This window comes from Petaurus breviceps, unplaced genomic scaffold (assembly GCF_028583685.1).
Source record: "Petaurus breviceps papuanus isolate PSGF00001 unplaced genomic scaffold, PetGlider_PUasm1.0 67, whole genome shotgun sequence".
Taxonomy (NCBI): domain Eukaryota; kingdom Metazoa; phylum Chordata; class Mammalia; order Diprotodontia; family Petauridae; genus Petaurus; species Petaurus breviceps.
The window spans coordinates 749,152-759,305 of record NW_027186446.1 but is presented as its reverse complement, the minus strand read 5'-3'; the positions used below and the strand labels follow the sequence as shown (position 1 = coordinate 759,305).

The following is a 10,154-nucleotide window of genomic DNA, read 5'->3' as shown; positions in this document are numbered from 1 at the left end:
CCCCGCCCCCCCCCCCAAAAATAAAGTTTAAAAAGTATGCTTCAGTCTGTATTCAGACACCATCAGTTCTTTCTCAGGGATGGATAGCGTTTTTCGTTAAGTCCTTCAGAATTGTCTTGGATCACTGTATTACTGTGAAGAGCCAAATCATTCACAACTAATCGTCTTACAATATTGCTATTACTTTGTACATAGTACATTTCATTTTGTATCAGTTCATGTAAGTCTTTCCACATTTTTCTGAATATCCTGCCCATCATTTCTTATCACAAAATAGCATTCCATTACAATCAGATAGGACAATTTGTTCAGCCATTCCCCATGTGATGGGCATTCCCTCAATTTCCAATTCTTTGCCACCAGAAAAGAGCTGCTACAAATATTTTTGTACCATTATAGGTCCTTTCCCTTTTCTAAAATATCTTTTGAGGGGCGGCCAGGTGGCTCAGCAAGTAAGAGCACCGGCTCCAGTGTCGGGATGACCTGGGGATCAAATCCGGGCACAGATACTTAGCACCACACCCAGAAATAACTGGCCATGTAACCTTGAGCAAGTTACTTAACCCCGATTAAAAAAAATAATAATAAAATAAAATAAAATATCTTTTGGGATACAGAGGTAGTAGTGGTATTGCTAGGTCAAAGGGTATGCATGGTTTTGTAGCCCCCTGGACACAGTTCCAAATTACTCTAAAGAATGGTTGAATCAATTCACAACTCTACCAACACTGCATTAATGTCTGTTTCCCACACCCCCTCCAATATTTGTCATCTTCCTTTTCTGTTCAATTAGTCAATCTAACAAATATAAAGTAGTACCTCAAAATTCTTTTAATTTGCATTTCTCTAATCAATAGTGAGAGCATTTTTTAAATATGGCTATAGATAGCTTTGATTACTTCATCTGAAAACTGTTCATATCTTTTGATCATTTATCAATTGAGGAATGGCTCTTATTTTTATAAATCTGATTCAGTTCTCTTTCTGTTTCAGAAATGAGGCCTTTATCAACAAAATTTGCATCAAAATTTTTTTTTCCTAATTACTATTGCTGACTATATTTCCCTCCATCCTACCTTACCCCCATTAATCCTATTCTTGCTCTTTCCATCCTCTCCCTCAAGTGTTCTGCTTCTAACTACTCCTCCCCTCAGTATACCCTCCCTTCTATCATACACCCCTTCTTCTTTTATCCCCTTTCCCTCCTACTTTCCTGTAGGGTAAGATACATTTCTCTACCCAACTGCCTGTATATGTTATTACCTCTTTGAGTCAATTCTGACGAGAGTAAGGTTCACTAATTCCCCTTTACCTCTCCCCTCTTCCTCTCTACTGTAAAAGTTTTTTCTTACCTCTTTTATGTGACATAATTTACCCCATTATGATTCTCCTTTTCTCTTTCTCCCAGTACATTTTTCTCCCACCCCTTAATTTTACTTTTTTAGGTATCATTCCTTCATATTCAACTCATACCTATGCCCTCTGTCTAGATATACTCCTTCTAACTACCCTAATGAGAAAGTTCTTATGAACTACAAGTATCATCTTCCACTGTAGGAATGTAAACAGTTTAACCTTATTAAGTCCCTTAAGATTTCCCTTTCCTGTTTACCTTTTTATGCTGCTCTTGAGTCTTACATTTAAAAGTCAATTTTTTTTTTTATTCAGCTTTGGTGTTTTCATCAAGAATGCTTGAAAAGTCCAATATTTCACTGAATATCCATTTATTTTCCCCTGAAGGATTATACTCAGTCTTGCTGGGTAGGTCATTTTTGGTTGTAATCCTAGCTCCTTTACCCTCATATTTCAAGCCCTTTGATCCTTTTAAGTAGAAGCTGCTGCATCTTGTGTTATCCTGACTGTGGCTCCAACAATACTTGAACTGTTTCTTTCTGGCTGCTTGCAATATTTTCTCCTTGACCTGGGAACTCTAGAATTTGATTAAAATATTCCTGGGAGTTTTCATTTTGGGATGTCTTTCAAAAAGTGATCAGTGGATTCCTTCGATTTCTATTTTACCCGGGGCAGTTTTCTTTCATAGTTTCTTAAAAGATGGTATCTAGGCTCTTTTTGATTGTGAATTTCAGGAAATCCAATAATTTTTAAATAATCTTGATGGAATCCTAATAAAGCTGCCCCCAGCCCCAATATTCTAACTTCATTATAGGCCTGGCCCTAGTGAACAGTAGGCCCACTGCACCTACTTAACCCCCCCCAAGGTCCTAACTTCTTTGTATATGCCTCACTGCTCACTGGAACAATAGGTGTGTCCCTGAACTCTCAGTTCTAACAGAAACAGCAGGTGTGTCTATATAATGGGAGCCTAGCTACTGCCTCTACCTGGTCACTGCCCCCAGACCCATTCCCACAGAAACAGGTGTGATATTGTATTCAATCACAATCACATCATCCATCTAGCCCAAGACAGGACCACAATAGCTAGCCAGTTGGAGGGCAAAATGACAAGAATGTTTAACCACCAAACCATAGATGGGACCCCTCCTCCATTACCTAATCCCTTAACAAACTCTTTCTGCCTTTTTAATATTAATGTTCTGTTGTGTAATTGCATCTCTACCTTATAAAAATCCATCTTGCTTTCTCTAAAGTTGCTGGTTCCTCTTGGAACTTAGCCCACTTCATGAGAGGAGTCAATCTCAATAAATGCCTATACTTGGATTAGAAGTGGTCTGACTCTGAATTCTTTGAGACAGTTGTACCATCACACATCATGAAACTGCAACAGTTTTAGGGTGGACAGAGCCCCCACCTCAACAGTTTTTGAAGTCCCTGGGATTAAACCGCAACAATCTCTCCTGGATCTATTTTCCTGGTCAGTTGTTTATCCAAGGAGATATGTCACATTGTCTTTTTTTTCCCCCATGTTTCAGGGGTTTTATTTTATTGTTTCTTGAATTTTTTTTTAGTTATTTTTTTAATCAAATACTTTATTAACTTCTGGTTTACATCATTCATTTGCTTGGTACCACTACTATTTGCAGGCCAAGAGCTGTGAAGCAGCCATGTGGTGGCTGGGGCTGGTTGTGGCCGCCCTGAGGCTAAAACCTCCAGTTTGTTCAGGGCTGGGCTTGGCTCCCAGAGCCCTAAGCTGGCTGCTTCCTGCTGGCCTGCCCGGCTGTCCTCAGTGGGAAGTTAGCTTCCCTTTGTCATTTTGTGGGTTCTGTAGCTCCAAAGTTTGTTTAGAGTCATTTTAAATTGAATTAGAGGAGGTGGGAGCAGGAGCCCAGTAGAAGCACTGTTTCTACTCTGCCATCTTGACTCCGCCCTTGTTTCTTTATTTTTTACAATCATTAGCTTCCACTTGTGTTCAATTCTAATATTTAAGAAATTATTTTCTTGAGTAGGCTTTTGTACCTCCTTTTCCATATGGCCAATTCTACTTTTTAAGTAGTTTTTTTCATCAGTGAATTGTGCACCTATTTTCCCATTTGGTCAATTCTACTTTTAAAAGTGTTATTTTCTTCAGTGTTTTTTTGTGTCTCCTTTATCAAGTTGTTGACTTGTTTTTCATGATTTCCTCTCATTTCTCTTCCCAATTTTCCCCCTATGCACCTTACTTGATTTTCAAAATCCTTTTTGAGCTCTTTGATGGCCTAAGACCAATTCATATTTTTCTTGGAGGTTTGGATATAGGACCTTTAAATCTGCTATCTTCTTCTGAGTGTGTGTTTCGATCTTCCTTTTTTTCCCCCTTGTTTTTGCTTTTTTTTTTTCTCTTAAAGATCAGCCTTAACCCCAAATCATTCTGGTCCCAGGCCAACCACTCCTTGGTTGCTGTTTTGGCTTAGAATGAGTGTAACTTAGAATGAATTTAAATGACATTTTTTTCTGTTTTTGCCAGAAACCCTGAGGAAGTCTTCCCCTCCAAGATTTACTTTTTTAACTTTTTATTAACTTTTATTAATTATTAATATATTATGTATATTATTAATAAAAAGCATTATTAACCTCTAGTTTACATCATTCATTTCCACCAGATTTTTTACACATTTTCTCACCATTTTTCCCCTACCCACCACCCCAAAATACCAGTCCCACAGGATATCCCCTCCTCCAATCTGCTCTATCCTATATCTTCTCCCATATCCCCTTCGAGTTTTCCAGTAGGGCTTGGTGGATCTCTATGTCCCAATGCCTGTATATCTTATTTCCCAATTACATGTAAAATAGTATTAAAAATAGTACGTGTGTGTGTGTGTGTGTGTATATATATATATATACATATACATATATATATATATAATTTTTTTAAACATTTGATTTTAAAACTTTGAATTCCAGATTCATTCCCTTCCTCCCTAGTCACCCACCCTTACCGGGAAAATAAGCAGTTCAGTATAGGTTGTACATGTGTAGCTAATGCAAAACATTACCACAGTCGATACATTGTAAAAGACTGACTATATTTCCCTCCCTCCTATCCCACTTCCTACTTGTTTTCTTCTCTACTTTGAACCTGTCCCTTTTCAAAAGTGGGTGCTTCCAAAGTCCCTCCCTTCTATCATGCCCCCTCTCATACCCTTCCCCCCTACTCTCCTGGAGGGTAAGATACCCTATTTAGTGTCTGTGTCATTCCCTCCTCGAGGCAAATTTAATGAGAATAAGGTTGACCCATTCCCTTTTGCCTTCCTATTCTTCCCCTCCATTGTAACCATTTTCCCTTGGCTCTTCCTTATGAGATAGTTTACCCCATTCTATCTCTCCCCATCTCCTCTCGTTATATTCCTCTCTCACCTCTTAATTTCACCTTTTAAAAGTATCATCCCTTCCTATTAAATTGGTCCTGAGCCCTCTATGTATATCTGTAAACATATATACACACATTCACATATGTACTCATATGCCCATATACCCTCTAATATAGTCATATTTATATATATATTCCCTTCAACTATTTTCATACTGAGAAAAGTTTCATCAGTTACAATTATCATTTTTCCATGTAGGAATGTTAATAGTTCAACTTTGATAAGTTCCTTATGATTTCTTTTCCCTCTTTACCTTCTCGTGCTTCTCTTACTTCTTGTATCTGAATGTCAAATTTTCTATTCAACTCTGGTTTTTTGCAGCAAGAATGCTTGAAAGTCCTCTATTCCACTGAATGACCATATTTTCCCCTGAAACATGATACTAAGTTTTTCTGGGTAGGTGATTCTTGGTTTTAATCCCAGCTCCTTTGACCTCTGGAATATCATATTCCAAGCCCTTTGATCCCTCAGTGAAGAAGCTGCCAGATCCTGGGTTATCCTGACTGTGTTTCCACAATATTCAAACTGTTTCTTCCTGGATGCTTGTAATATTCTCTCCTTGATCTGGGAATTCCGGAACCTGGCTATAATATTCCTAGGAGTTTTCTTTGGGGGATCTCTTTCAGGAGGTGATAGGTGGATTCTTTCAACCTCTATTTTGCCCTCTGGTTCTAAAACATTAGGGCAGTTTTCTTTGACAACTTCCTGGAGGATGATTTCTAGGTTCTTACTTTGATCATTATCTCTCCTGGATCTATTTTCCAGGTCAGTGGTTTTTCCCACGAGATATTTCACACTGACTTCTATTCTTTCATTTGTTTGGATCTGTTTAATAGCATCTTGATTTCTCATAAAGTCATTAGCTTCCATTTGCTCCAATCTAATTCTGAAGCAATGATTCTCCTCAGTGAGTTTTTGAGATTCTTTTTCCATCTGGCAAATTCAGCTTTTTAAGGCATTCTTCTCCTCATTGCCTTTTTGAGCCTCTTTTGCCATTTGAGTTAGTCTGTTTTTTAAGGTATTATTTTCCTCAGTAAGGCTGTTGACTCTCATTTCATAATTTTCTTGCATTGTTCTCATTTCTCTTCCCAATTTTTCCTCCATTTCTCTTATTTGCTTCTTAAGGTCCTCTATGGCCTATAACCAGCTCGTATTTTCCTTTAATATTTTTGGTGCAGGAGTTCTGACTTCCTTGTCTTCCTCCTGTTCCATGCTTTTATCCTTTTTGTCCCCCAAATAGGAGTCTAATGTTGGGTCCTTCTATTTGTTTTGTTTCCTTTGTCTGAGCATGTTGCCACTCAATTACCTGACTCTTGGGCTTTTTGCCACAGTAGGACTCTGCTACCATACAGGGGAGCTTCATACCAAATGCTGAGGTTTTCTCAGCTGCCGGAGGTATTAGTTGGGTGCCCTCTCTGAGGCCTCCACATGCTCTGGCAAGCTGGTCACATACCCCAGAACCTCCACCCTAGACTGCAATTCAGATCCAAGCAGATTAAAACAAGAGTGATTACACGTCAGACTGGTTGCTTGGTCTCCCTATACTCTGAAGGCCAGGAGCTGATGCTGCCACGTGGCGGAGGCTACACAGCAGCCCTCATCAGCTTCTCACCCTGGGGACAAAAGCCGAAGCACTCCTAACTACCGGGTCCCAAAATCCATACTGCACTGACCTCTCACTTTGTCCTTAGCATCAATGTGTTGATAATTCTGGACCACCACAGCTGCTGGTGATCTGGAGTCCCTCCAGCTAGTAGCTATTCAGGCCCGCCCTGGGGCTAAAACCTCGTGGGGCTGGGCTGGGCTCCCAGAGCACTGTGCTAGCCAATTATTGCCTGCCAGGCTGAGGTTAGCTTCTCTGTGTCATTTTGTGGGTTCTGTAGCTCCAAAGATTGTTCAGAGTCCCCTTTTACATGGATTGGGGGTAGTGAGAGTGGGAGCCGTGAAGGTCCTGTTTCTACTCTGCCATCTTCCAGATCTACTTTTTTTTTATTTTAAAAAAGGCCATTCTTTGCCTCATTTTTATTTAGTAATCACTGAAAGGGTTCTTCCTCAGTCAAACTGAGAGCTGTTAAAGACCTTAGCTTGAAAAGATCAAAGTCCCCCATGTTATCCTAGGCCATCTCCAGTTGTCCTGATCCATACCTGGTCACTGTACCCAGATGGCTCTGGAGGAGAAAGTGAGGCTGGTGTAATGTGAATGAGAATTTGAAGATATTCCCTGCCCCTTAACAAGCCTAGAGGAATTTGAAGACCTCCCCTGCTTTGAAAGTAAACTCTGCCCCCTAATAGGCTCAATGTAGTCACATGGAACCTATGATGGGAGAAATTTGCTGAAGGGTGGGGCAGAGTCCACAGGAAGCTGGTAATTAGAGCTAGCGAAATGGTGGGAAAAAGAGGACACTCAGGGAAGAAGTTAGTCAGGTTGGTGAGTAAATATTGATCTTGTACTAGTTTGTGGGAAGGCTAAAGGATGCTATGGCTCTCTGTGTTGTTAGGGCTTATTAACTTCTTTGCTGCCATGATGGAATCGGCTTACTGGTTTGGGGATTTTGTTTTCTGGTGTCTAAATAAATGCTTTGGTTCTGTCTACATGGAGAGTCTGCTATATTTTGTGATGGAGCACTGTACAGAAATATTTATAGTCACGATCAGTGCACTGGCACTAGCTGGTGGCTTTGCATAGCACTCTCTTACTTAAATCCAATTCACTTGCATGTCACCTCCTTGATGTCACAGTTCTCTTCAAGAACAAAGTAAAAACTGCAAAGCATGCAGCAGCAATCTTCCTTGTCACAACAGTAACTTTCTATGGTCAGAATTTTTTTTCTGTTGTTTGCTCATTTTCCCCATCTATTTCTTGACTTGTAACTCCTTACTAAAGTAGAGTTCTACTTCCAGGGCAGAGGGTGCACTGTCCCAAGTTTTTCCAGAAAAAAATTCATGGGACCTGTAAGTTTTCAGTTATTCCAAGGTTTTATGATTTAAGCAGAGGTGTGTTTATCACTGTCCTGGCCTGTACTCTGATCTGTGAGTGACCACAAGCACTCTTCTCTGCCCTGGAACTGTGATGAGGGTCCCTGGTTCCACTGTAGCACAAGCTCTGCTGTGCTAGTGCTCCTCCTTGCCCTGGGACTGTCAGCCAGGACTGGACCTGGATCCAAGAACAGGCAAAGCAACAGTCCTGCCTCAGTGCTAGCAAAGAGATCCCAGCAATAATCTTCCAACCAGGTGTTTAAGCACTTTACTGTGTGTGAGCTGAGAGCACCAGAAGCAGCTGTTGCCACTGGTTTGCTGGGGCCCGATCTGTGCTGGCACAGTGTGCTGGAGTGGGCTCCACTCTCACTCAGGTGCAACAAACCTATCCTGCTGAACTTCTCAGTTGTGTTTGGTTGGAAAATTATTTCACTTCATCCTTCTGTGGGTTTTACTGCTCCAAGAACTGCTTTATGGAATTATTTATAAGTGTTTGGATGGGTTTGGGGAAGAACTCAGGGGAGTTGATATCTTTTCTCTGCCATTTTGGCTCCACCCACCTATTATATTTTTTATAGCCACTATCTAGTTGAGTGATATGATCTGAGCAGAAAGTAATTTACAAAATCCACAGTAGTTATAGTTAGATGGACTATAGACTATAGACTATAGTTAGATGGACATCTGTGTATAAGAGCAGGAGCAAAAGAGATAGGTCAATCATGTAGCAAAAGTGACACACTGCTTAAGTCAATCAGTCAATAAATATTTATTAAATGCTTACTTTGTGCCAGGTACTGTGCTAAGCACTAAGGATACAAAGAAGGACAAAAGACAGCCTCTGCTCTCAAAGAACTCTCAGTAAAATGGCCAACACCATATGCAAACAACTACGTAAAAACAAACTATCTATAGGATAAATTAAAGATAATCAATAGAGGAAAGACACTAGAATTCAGGGGGACTGGGGAAAGCTTTCTGTAAAAGGTAGGATTTTTAGTTGGAATCTGAAGGAAGACACAAGGCAGAGATGAGAAAGAGCATTCCAGGCATGGCATAAAGCTGATGAGAAAGCCCAGAATTCAGAGATAGGAGTTTCTTGTTCAAGCAAGGAGGCCAGTGTCATTTGGATCACAGACTATAAGAAGGGCCATAATACTGGAAAAGTATTGGGAGGGGTAGTGGGGGACTGGAAGGCAGAAGATTATGAAAGGTTTTAAACATTAAACAGAGGATTTTATAATTGATCCTAGAGAACAGTGAACCACTGGAGTTTATTAAACAGGGATATGACATGGTCAGACCTGTATTTTAGATAGATCAACTGAGTGGAAGATGCATTGGAGTGGGGAGAGATTTGGTTTCCATGAAATATTTTAAAAAACAGAGGAAGGCCTCCATGAGTAGATAAAATATAAAGAAGAATCTATAGAGGGATATGGACAAAAATACGTAGCATAGAATGATAAATCACAGAAGAGTTGTGACCTGCACCAACACAAGACAGTCACATAGGTGAAATCACATATACACTTAAGTAAAAATATATGTGGTCCTTTTGCCCAAATAAGTAAAATCTATAGCTTCTTAGCTAAATCATTAACTTTTTTGTCAAAAGTGATATATTAGCTTTCTGGCTCTCAGTATAATTTTGAATATCTTTTAATACAGTATACTGTCTCAAAGAAAAGGTCATGCGTGTATATAGCATATATTTATGCAAATGTGTATATTACATTATACATAATATACATTACTACATGTTATAATAATATATTACACAAACACACATAATAAATACATAAACACACTCCACAAAAGTCCTATTCTAATATCTCATCACTGTATGGTGGCAACACTTTGTTTTCAAAGGCTGTGCTAACAGGACACAAATTCTGGCAGGTACTAAACCAAGTGTGTGCCAAGTATGTCTGTGTTTCAAGGAACACACCCTTGTTAAAAAAGCTCCTCCCAAGTCAGCCATAGAGAGATAAACTTTTCTTAAATTACATTAGAAGGAAAGCTCCTTGCAAGTAGAAATTATTCCATTTTATTGTGCTGATACCCTAGCATAGTGTCTGACACATAGTAAGTACTTAATATTTAATCGATTCTGAAAAAGAAACTCACATCCATCTAAGAAAGGAGTTACCTACACCAAAAAAAATTACTGATCCCCAAACTACTTAAGTAAATAAATATATACAAACAATACAGATTCATCCTTTAAAAAAAATAATAAGCAGATCCAGAGAAATATCTGCAATCCCCACAACGTTTCCATAAAAATAGCTCTAAGTGCTCACTACTGACTCCATTTAGTCTACAAATCTTTCAAGAATTCCCTCTTTAAATACAAAACTTTATAGAGTAATTTGTTTTTGAGGAACACAAAATCATAAAGAACAA

The 10,154-nt window shown here is 39.3% G+C and overlaps 1 protein-coding gene across 1 annotated transcript in view; it reads right to left on the bottom strand.

Annotated features, from left to right (window-relative positions):
* The window catches only part of LOC138173920 (serine/threonine-protein kinase VRK1), a 143,300-nt gene that overhangs the window by 21,582 nt on the left and 111,564 nt on the right, over positions 1-10,154 (bottom strand). The window lies entirely within an intron of this gene.